We start from the raw sequence: 20,655 nt of genomic DNA, 5'->3' as shown, positions 1-20,655 counted from the left end.
TAGCACCTGTCTACAGCCTTTTTCAACCCAAGTTTAATCAGCATCTGGATTATTGCTAAACACATAGCTCATGTAGCTTTTGACTGGGATAGATGTGTATGTGGTTTTCATAGTATGAGCCTAGGTACTAAGCAGTAGGTTGCGTCACAGAAGCAGCAGTACTATGCATTGTGCAAGTGGCGCGGGGGTAATAAGGGTGGGAAGGTGGAGGTGGTGGAGCACATTAGTGATCACCCAGGGGCTGGTGTTAGTGTGTGAGTGTACAACAGGAAGGGAGCATAGGGTAGGTCATCTGGAAAGTGCAGAGACCAAAGCCTCAAAGTGCTGTTGCTTCAAAGGAGAGTCTCGAGTGGTTTATGAAGCAGACCGTGGGTGCCACTTGGAAGTATCAGCAAGCATGACGTTCTACAAGGATTAGAAGGACAAGCATGGCGTTCTACAAGGATTAGAAGGACAAGCATGGCGTTCTTTCTACAAAGATTAGCCTGGCATTTGTTCTTCTTTTTCTTGAATTTCATGGTCTCTAGGACTGTTGATGATGTTGCATGGATATTAAGGTGCTCCCTTTCGACGTGTTGATTTAGGAAGACAACTGGGGTGGACTACCATAGTTAACCTTGTTGGTGCAATCAGTTGTGGAGAGATTGTTGGCTGTGGGGGGCAGTGGAGATCTCTCGCCATGGGGGTTGTTCAGTAGAAGTTTCAGAGCTCTTCATTGGGGGCAGCACTGACCAATCATCTTCTCACCTTTCATGGCTGGTAAAGATGAAAGAGGACTTTTTAAAGAGTCTGCTTGTGTTTGGGCTGTGGTTGTGAGTAATCTACCATGGTCTTATGATGCTCGCAGGCCCCAGTGAAAGCAGAAAAGAGAGAGTGTGAGAGTACATGTATGAATGAGTATGTGTGCGCATGTGTGGGAGCGTGCATGTGTCTTTCTGCTGTTTCCTTCAGCTCGGAAGACAATGGCTCTCTGTTTTTCTCTCCTTACAGCAAGACTGATTGATGTGAAATGATAGTTCTCTTAGGTGTTTTTAGATACAGACCCTCGTTTCGAGGTATTAAAGGCGCGCAGTGTGTACTGCTAAGCAGTGTGCAGTACTTTACTGCTTATGAGGCCTCAGCTTCTCTTGTTGTGTGTTGTGGTTTAACTCAGAAAGATCTGCATTTTAGATCCCTTACACGTCAACAAAACACAGATGCTCAGCCCATCATCAGACATCTTTGTTCTCTCAGAAGCAACAGGGCTGCATTGTTTTTTCCCAGTGGGCTGGAGCCTTTGGAGGTCGGTTCTGAAAGCCCAGGGCCGCTGCTGGTGCCTCTGTCACTTTCATCAGCTCCACCAGATTATTTGCACAGACTCAGTAGGTTGAGGTGAGAGAGAAAAAGAAAGGAAGAAAAGGTTGGAGATAGAGTCTGAGATTAGAGAAGGAGAAGGGAGAGGAGCAAGAAGGAGACAAGACAAAAATGGAGAGAGAGGGGGAGGGAGAGAAAGAGAGTGTGAGAGTTTGTAACAAAATGAAGGGAGAGGGGCTGGTTCAAGCTTTGTTGCCAGCTGCCTTCGATTCCCCAGTCTGGCTGTGGTCAGAAAGTGCATATTAGTGCTGTCCTACAGAGCTGCCCACTAAGCCAGTGGCAAGGCAATATATGTGTTCGAAAATAAACTTTAGAGTCACTACTGACATGAGTCCTATACTGCTGACAGTGTGTGGGGCATGTATACAGAGAATATTAGGACATTTATGTGGCCTGGGAATACTTTTGGGAGCTCAGCCATGACTTTCCTAGCGAGTTTGATGTTTCCTTCCTAGATAGAGTCTAGGGGGCTTATTTACAAGCCCCCTGCGCCACGTTTGCGTCACTTTTAGCATGGGAAAAGTGACGCAAAAGTAGCGCAAGGAGCTTGTAAATCTGCCGCTGAGTATTTTTGTGGAGATATATTGGTAGTAGAGTGAGGGAATGTGTGTCTGGTGGGTGACTTACTGGGAAATGTATTTGCAGTGTGAGGCAGGGGGCAGTATTGAGGGAGTAGCTTTCGCAAAGGCCGTACTCTGTGCGCTGGAGGACTGGGTGATGGAAAAGAAGACCGTTCCATACTATCAGGAAGAATTCCAGCCCAAAGCATCCACTGTGGACAACATCCTTGCTGGCAACTAAAGCTGCACATAAAGGGTCCTGTCCATTATATGCATGCCTTGGAGATTACAGCGCGGCATGGGCTGCATAAACCACAACATCCTATGGGCAAAGCTAGCTGAGTGGGGGATAGCAAAGAACCTGCTTAACACTATAACCACCCTATACACGGTCACCTGGGTCCACTGACCCAAACCCACGCTTCCCCAAGAATCTATACAGATAAAAGTGTAAAGAAGGGATGCATCACAGTGTCTGTGTTGCTTAAACTTTACTCTGCCGATCTAGGGCCGGCGTATCCAAACGGAACATGTTCTCCCCACAAATCGGATCACTAAAACTTCCCATCATGCATTACACATATGATCTTGCTATTCTCAATCACACCTGTGTTGGGATGCAGGGGGCCCTAAGTATACTTTCCTCTTACAGCATCAAGAACTACCTAACATCTTATGCCACGAAAACCAAGATGCTGATCTTTGGGCAGCGTAAAAAGAAACATCAAGAGATGGAACCTTGGACAAGAAGAAGAAATTATACCTAACTTGGTGTGTGGCTGTCGGACACAGGTAAACCATTCTTACAGTCCAGGGCAATAAAGGAAACGGCAGCTAAAACAACATTTGCATCATGGGTAAAACTCCATCGAAACCTACACAGTCCTACCACCAGGGCAGGACTGCTAAATCCGGGCACCGGGCAATCCCCCGGTAGGCTGGATGGGTGGGGGCTAGTTTTGTGCCAGAGGGCCGGTTTGGAATTGGACCCTGGCCCTGGTGACGGTCCGTGACCGTGACCGACCTGAGTCAGTTTAGTAGCAGCTAAATCTGCAGCATAATTAATGGTATGTGCTTAATGCTGGCAGTGTTCCATGAATAATTTATTAAATAAATGTACCTGCTGCTGCTCAGGCAGATCCATGGCGCCAGCGCGCAGATGTCTCCTTCGCCCGGCCCCCGAATCTGCACGCGGCCGGTAAACCGAGGTGTAGTTCACCCCTTAGGGTGGGGTCTGAATTTTGAGATCATGCGCATAGGGGCCAGGCTCGAGCAAAGTGCGCGTGCGAGGTCAAGGAGGCAGGCATCAATCTTGTGATCTCAGAGGCAGAGACAAGTCGACAGAGAAAAAGAGCGAGGCACGAAATTTAATTATTTCTAGCCCCCTCCCCGGCGCCCTGTCTGCAGGTGAGTCTAGTCAGAACCGTCTGGTCCAGTGGTTTAAGTTGCAATGCATGCTGTGAGTGTCAGGCCTGCATGCTGTTGTAATCAGGATTCGTCATAGGGCAGGGCACTGTCTGGGCTCGGGCATGTGGGCCAGATTCGAATTTGAAATTAAAACCAAAAGGCCTGGATAGGGCTGTGATCGGGACGGGCAGGGCGGGGGCAGGGCTGCTTCTCACTCTCTTTCCGCTGCTTTCTTTGATTTGCTTCCCTGTGAAATGGATCCAAAAAAGAAAGACACTTTTGCAGGAAATGTCGTATTTTTCTGACATTTTCATTCCAAAGTGCAGCATCGGGAATAAAATGTTAAAAATATGAAAAATAACTAGATAAAATAAGACAGAGTGGAAGCAAACTGGCCAGATTGATTTTATTCACACCCAAACACATTAGAACCACTTTTACAGAGTTTGCCAGTGAAGCGCTATTTTTGTTTTCTTGTCTTTGTTTCCCTGGGCTTCCAACTAGTGCACCAATCCTGGAGGTACTGCAATGTGTGGATTGGAAAACAAAGAGTGTACTGCGGCTCTGCGTCCAGGGATGTGGTCTTTTTACCATACTGCTAACGTTTTGTAAGGATATAAGTGATGGACATTGAAATGGGTCCATTCAGGGCCCTGTAGTCATGTCCTTAACTTTTCAGGCAAAAGCACTCACTGATTTCTGAACAATTGGGTTGTAGTTGAAGGCAGTGTGAGTTTTTCTCAGTGGGGCAGTATAGTGTTTAGTGGGGGAGAGGATGTGGCACTATGGTCAGAGCTGCTGAATTGGGACTAGGGAACCAGGTTCAGCCGTCATGACCAGTCCACCAGACCACTCTCCTGAGAGAGCACAATCGCATGCTAGACCTTAGAAGGCTTTGGAAGAACTTAGAAGCCCTGGTGTCTTAGCACCAGCAGGTGGGCACTAGCAGTGGCAAGTGTGGGTTAACCTTCAAGGCTTGTCCACCACAATCCATACTGAAGTTCAACTCCAGTCTTGCGGGCAAGGCTATGAAGCAGCACACCCTAGAATAACAGTGACTCTGTCACTGAGGTCACAGAACCCTTGAGAAGGGCCAGGTCTAAGGCGGTGCAACCAGTGTGACCACACCGGGTGCTGACTTTGGGTGGAGGCATTATATTTGCAAGTATATTATGGTTTTAAAAGCGCTTGCTGCCTCCTTCCTGGCCTCCAGCAATTTTCGGCAACAATAAAAATGTCATGATGACTCTGGTGATTAATGTTCTTCATAGAGAGAGATCGGAATTTTGTCTAGTGGAAGTTTTCACTCATGGAAATGTAGCTCAGAGGGTTAGTGTGCCTGCTGCAAAGAACATGTACCATGCAGATCACAAAGTGCACATAATGTAAATAGGTTAGTTGGCTACTGCTTTTGTCAGAGAGATCCTTTTGTTACTTGCAGTTTATACGTTAAAATACTAACATAGAACAGTGAACTATTAACTGTCATCTAAGAGCTGCATACAAACTGCAAGGTATAAATTAGAGCGATATGTTTTTCCCCAGTCTTTGATTATCCTAATGTTGCAAAAAGTGTTCTTTTGGCCAGAAGTCAATTCTGATTATTAAAGAGAACCCCCAACCATGGCATTTCGTTTTAAATTCCCCAATCACTATTAAACTATACGGCCTACTAGTATGGTTGTCATGTGACTCCTACACCTTGTAGTCCTTAGTCTTATGTAACATTTTCTATACAGTGATTTACACACATATTGATTGTCTCTGTGTAATGTGTGTGATATAAAGTGCTCTGACAACCTACAATGGTATGAGTGGTGCTGTAAATCAAATTAAATGCATCTGATAGAGAGTGTGGGTATGGAGACTTGAGGGGCACTGTTAAAGGGTGGTTGTGAGGGAATCCATGGCAGAGGTGGCCATTGGGGGGCACTAACAAACATTAATGCACAGGGCACCACCAGTGCTACGGACAGCCCTGCCCTTGAGGCCAGTCTGCCTCACCCATAGGTACCTCCATTGGCCTTGTTTCAGCAGTAGTACCTATAACTCACCAGGGATTGGCAATGCAGGATTTGCACGCACACCAAACTAAGTTCACAAACTTCACGTTCTCTCTGCTTCATTCACAAGCACTTTTAACATGTGCTGCCTGCTGTGGGGCCACTGGAATTAATTATGCAGCAAAGGATGACAAAATGATGCCGCAGTGTTGACTAAATTATGCATTTAAAAAAGGCTGCAGCGTAATGCAGTATGTTTTCTGATACTTTATTATTTTTTACATTTGTACACATGCTAACAGTCTCTAGAAAGATTTTGCCTCATTAGTACCAGTGGAACATACAAATGCAGCAGTGAGAAAGGTGACCAGTCAACCTTTGCAATAAGCCATCCACTCTGCAGCAACACAAGTCACATTTTTATTAACTTTTGATACATTTGAGCTTTAAACAATTTATTAGTTTAAATGGTTAGATCATGCAGCAGATCTTGCATTATGAGGCAAATATGGCAGAGCCATGATTATATAGAAAACATTTGCAAACTAGGATATTTTGGCATTCATGTTTGAACTGCTGTTGTCGAAAAAGGGAGAAGTGCCGATGACAGAAACTCCATGGCTCGGCGACAAATGGCTTGGGCTTCCACATTTTATCGTATTTGGGACATTCTGTAATGAGAAGCATATCCCACATTGTGAATGTATTTTAATGTCAATAACTCATTATAACCTTAAATAATCATGTGTATCCATTGGTTGATTAAACTGGGCAGTGAAATGCCAAACAAATACAAAAAATTGGGATGTTTGCGCATTCTTGCCACACCTCTGGCTCTGCCCACTGATCCTATCCTTCGGTTATTCCCACCCTCTGATTCTCCGCCCACAGTTCCCCTACTTTTTTCCCCCACTTGGCAACCTGGTGCTCTTTAAAGTAATCATCTACTATTTACTGTGCTTTGTAAGTTGATACAATTGAATATGTAAGGAAAAATGTGCTGTAAAATTTGCCATTTTGGTCTGTTGTTTTCCAAAAAAAGACCCCCACCCCCAAACCCTCCTATTAGCGGTTGGGCTTACTCGCTGCGCTCGCTCGCTACGCGCCGGACGGGGACTGGTCTGGCAACATTTGCCAGGGCTGCTTTCAGTTCCCAGTCCAGCCCTGCCTACCACAGACGGAATCCATACGGAATCCATACAGCTATTCGGGCCAAATTGCTCCTGGCCATAAATCCTGGGCATCTTGTCTTTCCTGGGATTATATCAACCCTCCTTGAGCATTGCCAACCTCCAGCCTATAGAAAGTAGTTTGCTCTATCAAAGCACACACGATACACTTTGCTGAGACTGCAGTTCAGCCTGGCACACTAAGAACCTGAGTGCAAAACGGCTGTTCTAAAGTATTGCTCTCAGGTCGCCGGTTCCTTGGAAGGCTCAATGAAAAGCATACCTCAGACCATCAAAGCAGACTGAAGTCCCTGGTCAAGTTATCTGGACAAGGCTTTTAGCTACCTGAACTATGGACTCTCCAATAACAAAGCCGTAACCCGCCAGCAATTGAAATGCATCCTAAAATCTCATGGGAGGCTGCGGTCCAAGACACTTGCCCTGCAGGACCATAGGGGCTCAGGGCTTGCTTCAATCTCACGAGCCCACTGCTCTTCAGCCTTCCCTCAAGGACCCCTGGGCAGGACTGCCTTAAAACAATACACTCTGTATGAACTGTTGGCCAGCCATAATGGGAACTCAGACTGCATTCAAAGTCCAAAAGTAGGGGGCAGCAGCACCGCTCTCTGTGTAAGTAGGAACCTGAGTCCCTGCGGTATCTGATGCTGCTGCCCCGTGTTCACAACAGACACATCCTGCCGAATGAACTGGTCTTAAAGTATGAACTAAGAACCTGTAGGGATGCGGTCACCAGTGCTTACACATGTGACGTCACAATGGAACTGGCAAGAATGGCAAAGTACTACTCCTGAGTAGTAGAACAGCTAAGGTCAAGCTAAGGTCACGCTAAGGTCAGGCAACACTTGATGCCTGCTAGCGACTACAGCCTCTACCACTAGAACGCTCTGCTTGGGACTAGCCATGTCAAGGCACCCTTCATCCTGGACTGAAATACTTGAAATACTTTATCCCACATATTGCCGGAACTTTGAAACAAAAACTACCAAGAAGGCATTTCCTATGATTGGTGAAAATGTGATATGCCTTTACAACGCTTGCACTTTAGACCTAATCTTGCACCTTATCATTTTTGAATGTCACATTAGGAAATATGAAACTGAAGGCGGAACTCAACATGTAGCCATAACATCTGCACTTTAAAACTATCTTTGCACTTTAAAATCCCAGACATGTATTAAAGTGACACTCAAAAGGTGGCTGCAGAAAAGGTGTTGCTTAAGCACTTGCACTTTTGGCGTGCCGCACATTGGTTTGTTGACCCTTTAGAAAAGGCACTGACTAAGCACTTTGCACTCCCAGCACCGTGCACCTCGGCTTGAACTTGAATGTGGTCATAATACCCATGTCTCAGGTTTAATCTGGCAAATCCCTCCTCTGCTCTGCACGAGGTGGCATCGACCAGGAAGTCAAACTCAACATGCGGCTTCAAAACTGGCGCCTTGGAGCTCATGTTGCACATTAGTTTCTTTCTGCAATAAGTGAATGTGAGTTTACAGTTTGAACCAGGTCGCAGTTTTTAATGACACTAATTCTCTTGTATATTGTTAGTACTCTTTTATTATTATGAACATTTTAAATAAACACACAATCAGGCATTTACAATCCTGGTACTTTACCAGGGCCAAAGTGTAAGTGTAAGTATAGAGGTCTCTGTCAGTACCTGTGCCCATATATATATATATATATATATATCAGAGAAGGAGCCATGCGTTCTGATGCAGGAGAGGAGAGTGGCTTGTTTCAGAGTCCTGTGGATGGCGATATTCAATGATGTCTTCTGTCTGTGCTGTGTTGGCAGTGACTGTAATCTTATGTTTACTGACCATTGCGGCCACCTAAGTAGCATATCTGTGTTGTGTTGTATGTTGTGAGCCACATTCCGTTTAGATAAGTGCATTTAAGTGCAGACATGCAGGAGCTCTTGCTAGCCAGTGGAATGGTCACAATAGGAGTCAGCCAGTTTACCTCCATCCGGACCTGTGGTATAGCCCAGCTCTTCCCCTGCCTGTTGTGGGACAAGCCATGAAACTAGCAGGGCGCCTAAAGCTCTGATCTGCAAACTCCATGCTGCACACATTGAGTGCCTATGCATCCATGCATCCGGACCTGTGGTATAGCCCAGCTCTTCCCCTGCCTGTTGTGGGACAAGCCATGAACCTAGCAGGGCGCCTAAAGGTCTGATCTGCTAACTCCATGCTTCACACATTGAGTGCCTATGCATCCATGCATCCGGACCTGTGGTATAGCCCAGCTCTTCCCCTGCCTGTTGTGGGACAAGCCATGAACCTAGCAGGGCGCCTAAAGCTCTGATCTGCAAGTGCCTATGCATCCATGCATCTGGACCTGTGGTATAGCCCAGCTCTTCCCCTGCCTGTTGTGGGACAAGCCATGGATCTAGCAGGGCACCTAAAGCTCTGATCTGCAAGTGCCTATGCATCCATGCATGTGGACCTTAATGCTCATCTGACTGCATACTTAGATGGTCCAGCGCTTCAGTTTGCTCTTTCCGCATTCATGATACAGTGGCATAACAAAACCTGAGGGGACACCCCGCACAGCACACTGAGGAGACCCTCCTTCCCGGCCCGCCACATTTCCACTTTTGCTGAGAGGGGGCCCCGGAGTCCAGGCCACCCGCACCATGGGGGCTGCGTGGGTTATGTTATGCCACTGTCATGATACAATATTGATAAAAAGCACTTTATTGTTCCTATTTATGTTTCTTCAAGGCCTATATGCTTGCCATCCTGTTAAGCGTACAAGACTCATAGTTATTATATAGTAAGATGCGCTTACTTCTGACATTCTAGCGGCAGAGGTTGCTCTCTGAAAGTGATGTCTTGTTGAACTGTATCATCGTGCACCGGAAAGATCCCCCCGATCAGGATATCCCCATCTCTTGAGAATCCACTAGCTTCAGATCTCTGCAGCTCACATCCGGGCATCACTCTGTGGGAGACAGACACTGGCATCACAGAGGAGGACAGCAGGATCGCAGTGAACCTCTGGAAGCAGAGAAGCCTGGCGAAGGCCCTTCCAACCATTCTTCCAAAGGTGAGAGGAGACACCTTGTACACAGTCCTTCTGATCTGGGGAACTGAAGCCCGCTTTGTCATCCGGTGGGAATGTGTCCAAGTTGAGTAGCTCTGGAGACTTTTGTTTAAAGTGTTTCTTCACTGGTAGACCCTCCTTGTGATCCACCACACACCATCCCTCCCTTATCATCAAACAAAAATGGTACCCATTCTAGAGCATTGCTTCATCTCAAAAGATCATCAAAAGGCTGCATCACTGCATATAACACTGAAGCACAAGATGACAAGATGGATGCACAGCAGAGGTAAAATGGCTGAGCCACACATCCCTGGGAGCACGAGGGAGGAACAGGGGTAGGTAAGACTAGTCTATGGGTGCACAGGTCTGTGCTTGATGAAAAAAGGCTGGCATTACAATATCAAGTGTGCCCTCAGACCTGGGGGCAAATGGGGTGTTCTCTGTGACTGGGTTGTGGTGAAACAGGAGGCACAAACACCACCATTTTCTCTGAGATACGGTCTCTCTCAATCGTCCTCTCCTCCTCCAGCACTGCCTGTTCTGTCTCACAATGTGCTGCAGATGCCAGTGCCAGAGCAGCAGTCTCACCTATATGTCACCGACTGGCCCCATGAGAGAGAGGGGGCGTAGAGTGTTGTAGTAATTGCAGCACGTGCACGGTGATCCCGGGTGGCAATTAGTGAACACACTCAAGCATCAAGAGGATAGAGCGCCAGGGCAGAATCATTGCCCCTTGACCGGAACCTGTATGACCTGTAGCCAGGGATAAGCCGGGAAAACGAATAACCCCGACCTTGAGCCCTATGACATTAAATAACGGAGTAAATTGTGCACAAAGTGGTGCAAAATAGTGCATTTTACAGCATGATTAAAGACAGTTGGTCAAAAATGCATTTAGATATATTAACTTCTCTCTTCCATTCTTTCCTTCTATCTTCCTTTTGTTTTATTCTTCTTTCATTGTGTCCTTTCTATCCAAATTTCTTTCTTGTTTGTGCTTTCTTTTTTCCTTCACTTCTCCTTCCTCTTTCCATCTTTTTCCGGCTGGCCATCCTTCATTCATACCCTCTCTCATTCTTTATATCTATCCTTCTTTATAGTATTTTTCTTTCTGTCCTTTATTTAACTATTTAATAGCTTTTCTTGTTTCCTCCTTCTTTCCCACCCTTTTGTCCTTCCTTCCCCCCATCATTCCACCCTTCCTTCTTTTGCTATTGCCTCCATTTGTTAATTATCTGTCTTCTTTCCTTCCACCACCCTTCCTTTTGCCTCACATTTCTTTTTCCTTTATTTAATTCGATTTTCATGCTCTCCTCATTTATTTCCCTCATTCCATGTTATTTTATTGATTTGTTCCTTCCATCTTTTCTCCTTACTGCTATTCTTTCCATTTTCATTTATTTCTTACTTCTTTTCTTTATTTTTTTCTTTATTTTTTTGTCTATAGTTTCATTGCAATTTTGTGCCATTTTCCATCCTGCTTCCCTTTTGCTTTCCATCTTTCTCTCCTTATTTGCAATCTATTATCCTTCCTTCCTTCGCAGTCTAACTCCATTTGCCTCGCACTTATTTTTCTTTAACATTTAAAAAATTACTCTTTTTGTCTTTAACTGTTTTTTTGCGTCTTTGGCAACCTTCGGCCCCATCCTTTGCCATGGTCATTTTTCTTGCAGCAGTAGAAGGCGCAGATCAAAGTTAGAAAGGGTCATACAACAGTTTGTCCTGCCCCAGTGGTACCCCCTCTTAAGCTGCCATGGAGGATGCTACAGTACTTCCTTGACCTACAACCTACTTGGACACACATGAAACTGGCCATATGAAGTTTGGACTAGATGGTAAACAGCTCAGTGCTAAGTGCAAACTTATTCTGCTGCTCTATCATGAACGTGGATTTGCAGTACTGGTAACATATGACTAGAGTGCATGTACATGTTTAGGCCGATGAACTTCAATTGTGATACAACAAAGGCACTATCACCCAACACAACAATACCATACCACTTAACAAAAACATAATAGCACAGCAGCAATGAAACTTAACCACAACACTTCTAAACCCCTTAGATAGGGACGAGGTGACCAAAGCAGATGAGGAGAACCTGTGGTCTGTTCCCCCCTACACTTACCCCCCGGTCAAGAGAGGGTCCCAAGTAAAAGCCCGGACCATGGAGTTTGGGCTGAGTGTGGCAAATGGCAGGACCAAACCCAAAAGAACGGGCGCTAGGACCTTTAATGGATCGAACGGGGTGAAACTGTAGATAGTGATCATAATTCGCTCTGTTTAGGTCTGGTGTCTGACTGGGGAGGCTCGCATGATCAGATCCCAGCAGCTAACGAGGGAGGTTTACCCAACCAATAACCAATAATATTGCATGAAGATAAGTCACAAAGACCTGTTAGCTTCGATGGCAGAGCTTTCGACACTGCTCGAGAAGCCAGGAGGGATGGCGGAGGCTACAGAGGCCCATTGGAACTTTTTTGAGCACAAGGGTTCCTACTTCACTGTGCCTGTGCATAAGACCAATGTCAGACATAATAACAGGGAAGCAAAATCATGGTTTGATCCAGAATGTAGGAACTCCAGGACCCAACTCTCTAAGGCACTCAAATCCAAGGACATTGAGAATCTCTAGAAAAATGTATAAGCTAGCTCTCCTGAAAGCAAAGAGAGAGATAGAGAGATGCTTCTAGATGGCAGCTCATTAAGAAAGCTCACAATGCTAGGGATACTAAAACGTTTTGGTTTTTGTTCATGTGGGGCGACCAATCGGGGGACACCCGCCTGCAAACCATTTCTTGGCCTCTGATTGGTATGAGCATTTTAAAACCCTTTATTCTAACCCAGATATGTCTGCTCTCTCAACAGGTCCTTTAATATCTCTTCAGTCTGCCAAAGGGGATTCATTTACCCTGGATGATATCAAGACCTCTGATGCCTCAATGGTTCAAACAAGAGCCCCGGGACCTGATAGCATTCCTGGAGACCTTTTTCTTCATGACAGGCTCAGCTGGTCTCAATATGTTTTACTTCTTTCCAATGCTATAGGGGGCAGTGCCCCAATTCCAGGGTCTTGGAGGGGCGCAGAGGTGATTCCCCAATTTAAGAAAGGCGACAGGGACAAACCCTGCAATTCTAGGCCAATCAGCCTAATCGATTCAATCCAAAAAGTGTCTGTTGTGCGCTTTTGCAAAAGGTCCATGCTTGGATCAAAGATAATGGAATTTTAACACCCTATCAAGAGGGTTTTAAAGAAAAGACTGGGACAATAGATCAGGTGTTTCACCTCCTCCTTTTGTATTGGAAAACCCTGGTTATTGGCTACGGTAGTTTAAATGTTGCTTTTGTTGATTTGAAGACAGCTTTCGATCTTGTTCCCAGAAGGAACTTGTGGCAAATATTCAAAGACATGAGAGTGCCAAGTGAAATTTTAAGCCTGGTTATTCATTTCCATGAACTTAATTATGCCAGGGTACGGTGGGGCACTCAGAAGCAGCTTACAGACCCAATTCATGTTAGTAGGGATGTATGCCAAGGGTGCATATTGGCACCTATGCTTTTCTCGCTTTACATTAATGGCGTTTTTATCTCATGAACCATCGGATGCTCCCTTCTTAGGAGGGGAGAAGGTAGTGACCTACCTTTTTGCAGATGGCACCTTATTGGTGTCTAAAACACAGAGGGGGCTCCAGCTGCTCCTTAATCAATTCAAAGATTTTTGCGACATGCGGGGCCTAGAAATAAATACGTCTAAAACAAAATTCATGGCATTGAATCCCCACAAGACTTATAGGGGCAGGCCTATCCTTGGAGTAACACTGTTTGAGAGGGTCAGAACCTTCGATTATTGAGGTGTAAAATTATCAGAGAATATGTAGTGGAAACCCCACGTGTCAAAGATGACCCTGAAGCATAAACAGACAGAGCATCATTCCTAATTTAGTAGACTGGTCGCTGCTGCTTTGCAAGTCTACGATCTAAAAGTAGTGAGCTCTGCCCTTTATGGGTCTGAATTGTAGGGATTTAACAGAATGTAGGAACTCACCAGATCTGAGCACAAATTCTTAAGGAGTCTAGTGATGTTGCCCATAAGTACCCCACTCCATCCCTTAAAGTTGGACATGGGAACGCATTCTATTGCTGATAAAGCCAAGGTCCATCCTTTGCTATTTTGGATAAGGATTAGGTCCCCTCCTGAAGTGTTCCTGTATGCTAATGCCCCGGCAGAAGTGAGCAGCTTGGATAAATTCAATAAAATTAGCTGGCTAGTTAATCTGAGGAGGCTTGTATCTGATATTGGGTTACGGGATATTTGGGAAGATAATGATCCCTCTACATTCTTCCTAAAAAAGCCAGGTAAAAGCACAATATTGGAACTGGGTAGCACAAGCTGAGTTAATCAATGTTTTTCTTGTGGGAAGGTAAAACTAGAATGTATTGCCCACAGACTGGATAGGTCTTTGGAGGGCTACTTAATTTCTATACAGATACCAAAGGATACGAAATTACACATCCACGTTAGGCCTGGGCGGTAAATTCTGTTCCGCTCGCGGAATTTGCATAATTTGGGTAATTTTGCGTTCCGCATAGAACGTGGAATTGCCCAACATTCTGCGTTCCGGGCCTTCGCAGAATTCTTTGCTTGTTCGCATTCTCAAAATGAGTGTTCATGAGATATTTCCCCCCGAGCACGCAAACAGCGTTCGCGAACAGGAAAAAGCATCGCGAACAAGCAATTCCGCGTGTTCCCGGAATTTATGCGTGCTCGTGGAGATTTTTTACCGTTTTGCGGAGCTTTGCGTAGTGCGACTTCGCAAATTCCGCCCACCCCTAACTCCACGTTAGGTTTGGCACCCTTCCCCTAAAAGACCTAATAGGTAGATGGCAAAGCAACACATTGCCACCTTGGTGCTGTTTTGGCTGTAAAACCCCTACAGATTCTGTTGCTCATGTAATGTTTACCTGCCCAGCATATGCACTTCCAAGAACAAACTGGCTAAGCCCCATCTGTAAATAGCTGGAAACCGGCAACCACACAGAAGCTCTTCAAACCTTAAGATCCAACACTAGACCGCTATTTGTACGGTTCCTAAATTTCTTGGACACGTGGGCCATTAGGAAAAGAGTTCACAGGGCAGGTGAAAGATGATTTTATAACATGTTTTTAATTATAATTCAGTGTTTACTGAGCATTTGAAAAAGTCTGTTACATATGTGCTTTATGTCTTGGTGTCCCTAGCCGGTATTATGGTCACAGTGCAACTTGTATAAGATTTAGGGGGATAATCAAGAGACAGGCGTACAACCGAGAATTCGCTAGATTCCAATATTCCGCTATTAATTGCTCTTCTATGCACTTTAATCCATGCAGGTAGTCGTAAACAAGTCATTTTCTATTGCGGCCTGTGCCGCAGCCCGGTAAAGGGCTGAAGCACAAGCAGCAATAGAAAAAAGGATGTTTTCAAATATCCATGCACCGTGTGCCAGGCGCCTAATTGGGCCCTAGGCTGGATTAAGTGGTGTTCAGACAAAATATAAAAAAAACATAATCAAACCGAAATATCCAGCATGAAATATCGTCACACAGCAATATCATGTGCAATAATTTTGTTGTCAAGAATATTGACTTTAAGGTAAGCAATATCCATTTTAACAATATCAAAAACATGAATATGGTTTACAAAAATATTTTAAAAAATGTGTATTTTAGTATGCATTTTAATTGTTTATGTTACAAAATGTTTGTTTAATTGCTGTTAATGTTCGTTTAATATAGTTTTTAAATTGTTGGTAGTTTTGAAATTTAAATGTATATATTTCTTTTTCATTTTTAACACTGTAGCAGGTTGTGGGTTTATTGGGGTATAGGGAGGAAAATAAACTACTTTTTTAATTTACTTTGAGGTGCGGGTTGTGTTTTTTTGCAGGGGTTTATATTTGTATTAATGCTAATTATTTAATTGATAATTAGTTAAGTTAATTATGTTAATTGTATATATACCTGCAAAAAAGTGGTGTTTTGCATGAAGCTGCATACGCGTCGCCCCCCCCCCCTTACCCGCGCAAGGGGAGAGAGGAGGCAGAATCGATCTGCCTGAGAAGGGGGACAAAGGGCGGTCTTTACCTGCTACGTGACTGCAGCAATGACGTGGAATCACTTGCTGTTTTTGATGTCTCTTCACTGTAGGAGCACTATCAGTGGACTCCAATGCCCAGCATGCAGTTGGGCTGCAGGAATGGCGCATTGTGCCTTACACCTGTGAGGCGAAGGTGGGGCCAGTGGTCACGTGATGAGAAGTGGCCACAATCTTAACATCAGAGTTATGGACCCCCGTGAACTAGAAGGACACACCTGAAACGGGCACTGCGGAAAGACAATTAAAGTCTGAAAAGCGTCTGCATAGCGCTTCAGGGACCCTTTGCTTGCCTGCGCACTTTACATCAATAAAGCCGTTTGTTTGTACCCCCGGAGCTGGTCACACTCTTTCTTTTTGTGGAGAGAGACTGGTGGTGATATACATATATATATATATATATATATATATATATATATATATATATATATATATATATATATATATATATATATATATATATTACCTACTGGCGGTCGCCAGTAGGTAGTTATAGTTAGGACCACGTTTCCATAGGAAATCCGCAACATTCTATTTTGAATAACTTTGGCGCCGGTCGACGAATCCTTGCGAATTTTTCAAAATAGGTGGGGCGCTACGCTCCGCTCCTTCCCTGAAAGTCTCGGGGGGATTCGTCAAGCGGGGGCTGAGATAAAAGGGGGGTCCCAAAACGCGTTTTTCCCATGCATTTTTCCATAGGACCTTTAGACAGGGCTACAGCCCGAACGGCTGAACAGAATTACTAGAAATTTGGCAGAGAGGTAGTCCTCAGGTCAAGGAAGTGCCTTTTGTAGGTTTGGTGTAAATCTGTTCAGTAGATTCTGAGAAAATAGCCTTTAAATCAATATATATATCTGAGCCAGCTTACGGTGCGCTTACGGTACGCTTACCGTACGCGTACGGTGGCGTGCGCGAGCGCGATTCTGATTGGCTCTTAGATCTTAGTAAACATTCGAATCGGTCGAAACCAGGAAGCGGCGGCCGCCATTTCGTGTGTTTCACTCAGAAAAAAAAGAGTGATATCTTGAAAAGGGGGCAAGGAGGAGAGTTACAGACCCCCTAACATTTGTAAGGGGGTCAAAGAAGGACAGAAAAGTACAAAGAAAACATTTATTGATTTTAAAAAAAATCGCGGGGTACGCGTACGGTAAGCGTACGGTAAAAAAAAAAAAAAAAAAAAGAAATGAAAATCAGATTTAAGTGTTTAGATATTAGGGGGCTCTAAAAAGAGCCGTTGTGTTTATGAAGTGATTTTTTAGTGGTACCTACAAGTAAGTACCGATGCAGAGTCTAAGGATCAAGAGGAAGACTCTGTTCCCTTCATCATTGAAGTGCACACCATCTCCTCTATAAATGTCTTGCATGTCGTAACGCAAGTTGTTGTGGTAAATGGAACCCATACCATAGTCACAGAGGAAAGCAGAAACAGATTTGTTGACGTGCTTTCTTGCTTTGTCAATCTGCGGACAGAAATGATTGGACCAGTTCCATTTTTGCCTTTGGCATATGTTAGAAAACACAAAGGCAGTTTTAGGGAAAAGTGAAAACAGTTGTGCAAAGGTGTCCTTCATAAGCATTTCCAGACCTACCCCAGTCAAAGTGCCTAGGTCATTGCCACCACAGTGCACTATTATGAGGTCAGGGTGTTGGATGTGCATGAAGGATTTCACCAATGGCATCAATTGGTGCCACTTTAACCCTTTCTGACCAATCCATTTAATGTCTACATTTGGCAAAGCAAGGTCTCTCACCATATCTGTTTTCTCTGCATACTTTTCACTCCAGAAGACATAGCTGTGCCCTACAATCCACACTGTGAACATCTTCAAAGGAGAACTGGATGCACTCAGGAGGTGTCTTTCAGTAGAATGGCAATATGAAAAGAAAGACAGTTTGGAAATGGAGGCATACATATTTTTTTTTAAAAAAAAGAACTGATTGGCTGTTTCATACCATTCTAGAATAAAAACTAGGCTGTATGTGTAAATTAATAGAAGCATGTTTTGTATTGGTACAGAAAAATGTGTTACCAAAGAACAGTACTATGGATTTGCTGTTAGGTTTGAAAAGTCAAGCACTCTTGCTCTGTGGAATTGAAACATTGTTTGGTGAACTTCTGACCTAACTCCACACAGCAGTGTTCCATGAGCTGTTGCTATGGTAGCAGGCAGAAGTCAAGTTGGGGGAAGGGTACTAGGCAGAAGTCAAGTTGGGGGAAGGGTACTTTTGGAAAAGGGTTGGTTTTCAACCAGTAGAAATGTGTGATTACATTTGAAAAAAAGGGGCAAGCACTGAGATTTGAAACTAACATGTATATGTGTGGAAAAAGAGAGGGAAAGTTTGCCATTATCTGGTTCTGCTGAGAGGAGAGAGGTGTAAAGAACAGAGATCCTGGCTCTGATAATCTGCTGTTTGAGTGCCACATTTCTTTCACAACTAACTAATTTTAAAGGTGAGTTTAGAGTTTGAGAGGGGATGTATATGATAAATTAAGAAATGAATAATAGAAATGCAATTCTTTTTGTTGAAGTTGTGTTTATTATTTTCTGTTTTGGGAGAAATTTAAATGTGAGGAACAAGTAAAATAATATGGACTATGTTTTCACAATAAATTAAGGTGTACTGGTATAAAAAAAGAATAGTTTAAGGGTTTGAGGTTGGACTCAGTAATGCAAATACATTCAGCATCACTAAGGCTGGTTGCCCTTGCTGGAGTGTAGGCAGTCACCCAGGTTACAAATGGTGCTGGTCTGAAAAAGCAGTTTGGACATGTGCTTTTTAAAAAATCTGAAAAGTGGATTCATAATGTCTCAGTCTGTAAAAGTGTTTATCACTTGCCAAAAAAAAGAGCAGTAAGTGTGCTTTCAAATTGGCAAAGAAATTTCGTTTTGTGACTAATGTGAAAACATGACTCTGTGTGCAAAGAGGAATTATAGGCAGAGATTTATTGCGTATTGCTCTGGTGATTTCACAGTTGCATTAGATGGAAAGGGGGAGCCATTTTTTGGTGCAGAAGCAGACTCTTAGCACACACCTAGCTGCTTACTATGTGGAATCATGCACAGTATTCACAAGCGAGTGGGGTTTGAGGTTTCAGTCAGTAATGCAAATACATTCAGCATCACTAAGGCTGGTTGCCCTTGCTGGAGTGTAGGCAGTCACCCAGGGTACAAATGGTGCTGGTCTGAAAAAGCAGTTTGGACATGTGCTTTTTAAAAAATCTGAAAAGTGGATTCATAATGTGTCAGTCTGTAAAAGTGTTTATCCCTTGCCAAAAAAAAGAGCAGTAAGTGTGCTTTCAAATTGGCAAAGAAATTTCGTTTTGTGACTAATGTGAAAACATGACTCTGTGTGCAAATAGGAATTACAGGCAGAGATTTATTGCGCATTGCTCTGGTGATTTCACAGTTGCATTAGATGGAAAGGGGGAGCCATTTTTTGGTGCAGAAGCAGACTCTTAGCACACACCCAGCTGCTTACCATGTGGAATCATGCACAGTATTCACAAGCGAGTGGGGTTTGAGGTTTCAGTCAGTAATGCAAATACATTCAGCATCACTAAGGCTGGTTGCCCTTGCTGGAGTGTAGGCAGTCACCCAGGTTACAAATGGTGCTGGTCTGAAAAAGCAGTTTGGACATGTGCTTTTTAAAAAATCTGAAAAGTGGATTCATAATGTGTCAGTCTGTAAAAATGTTTATCACTTGCAAAAAAAAAGAGCAGTAAGTGTGCTTTCAAATTGGCAAAGAAATTTCGTTTTGTGACTAATGTGAAAACATGACTCTGTGTGCAAATAGGAATTACAGGCAGAGATTTATTGCGTATTGCTCTGGTGATTTCACAGTTGCATTAGATGGAAAGGGGGAGCCATTTTTTGGTGCAGAAGCAGACTCTTAGCACACACCCAGCTGCTTACCATGTGGAATCATGCACAGTATTCACAAGCGAGTGGGGTTTGAGGTTTCAGTCAGTAATGCAAATACATTCAGCATCACTAAGGCTGGTTGCCCTTGCTGGAGTGTAGGCAGTCATCCAGGTTACAAATGGTGCTGGTCTGAAAAAGCAGTTTGGACATGTGCTTTTTAAAAAATCTGAAAAGTGGATTCATAATGTGTCAGTCTGTAAAAGTGTTTATCACTTGCCAAAAAAAAGAGCAGTAAGTGTGCTTTCAAATTGGCAAAGAAATTTCGTTTTGTGACTAATGTGAAAACATGACTCTGTGTGCAAATAGGAATTACAGGCAGAGATTTATTGCGTATTGCTCTGGTGATTTCACAGTTGCATTAGATGGAAAGGGGGAGCCATTTTTTGGTGCAGAAGCAGACTCTTAGCACACAGCCAGCTGCTTACCATGTGGAATCATGCACAGTATTCACAAGCGAGTGGGGTTTGAGGTTTCAGTCAGTAATGCAAATACATTCAGCATCACTAAGGCTGGTTGCCCTTGCTGGAGTGTAGGCAGTCACCCAGGTTACAAATGGTGCTGGTCTGAAAAAGCAGTTTGGACATGTGCTTTTTAAAAAATCTGAAAAGTGGATTCATAATGTGTCAGTCTGTAAAAGTGATTATCACTTGCCAAAAAAAAGAGCAGTAAGTGTGCTTTCAAATTGGCAAAGAAATTTCGTTTTGTGACTAATGTGAAAACATGACTCTGTGTGCAAATAGGAATTACAGGCAGAGATTTATTGCGTATTGCTCTGGTGATTTCACAGTTGCATTAGATGGAAAGGGGGAGCCATCTTTTGGTGCAGAAGCAGACTCTTAACACACAGCCAGCTGCTTACCATGTGGAATCATGCACAGTATTCACAAGCGAGTGGGGTTTGAGGTTTCAGTCAGTAATGCAAATACATTCAGCATCACTAAGGCTGGTTGCCCTTGCTGGAGTGTAGGCAGTCACCCAGGTTACAAATGGTGCTGGTCTGAAAAAGCAGTTTGGACATGTGCTTTTTAAATAA

The sequence above is a fragment of the Triturus cristatus genome, chromosome 12 (genome assembly GCF_964204655.1).
Source record: "Triturus cristatus chromosome 12, aTriCri1.1, whole genome shotgun sequence".
NCBI lineage: Eukaryota > Metazoa > Chordata > Amphibia > Caudata > Salamandridae > Triturus > Triturus cristatus.
This window is presented reverse-complemented; position numbering follows the sequence as displayed.